The sequence below is a fragment of the Mus caroli genome, chromosome 15 (genome assembly GCF_900094665.2).
Source record: "Mus caroli chromosome 15, CAROLI_EIJ_v1.1, whole genome shotgun sequence".
In the NCBI taxonomy this organism is placed as follows: Eukaryota; Metazoa; Chordata; class Mammalia; order Rodentia; family Muridae; genus Mus; species Mus caroli.
The window spans coordinates 49,139,552-49,139,955 of NC_034584.1; positions in this window are offsets into that span (position 1 = coordinate 49,139,552).

The following is a 404-nucleotide window of genomic DNA, read 5'->3' on the forward strand; positions in this document are numbered from 1 at the left end:
CTCCTCCTCCTCCTCCTCCTCCTCTTCCTCCCTCTCTTTCAAGAGCTTGTACAATGTGTGCACATTTCCAGAGCAAGGCATCACTTAAAATGTGAGTTTTGCCACATAAAATAACCACAATCCAGTGTTGCCCAGACAAACCAAAGACATCTATGTGTGCATTAGCACTACCACCACCATCATCATTTTGCAATGCAAGGGATCTAACCCAGAGCTGCATGCACACTAGGCAAGTACTTTACCACTGTTTGAGAAAAAAAAATCCTACGGTAATACAAAAATTGGCACATAAATGAGATTCTGCATTCCCTTTCATCATTTCACAAGGGTTTATATAGGTCAAGCCCAAGGTCAGAGATGAAAATGCCCCCTACGGAAACAGAAGTATCTTTAACAAGCTTTTG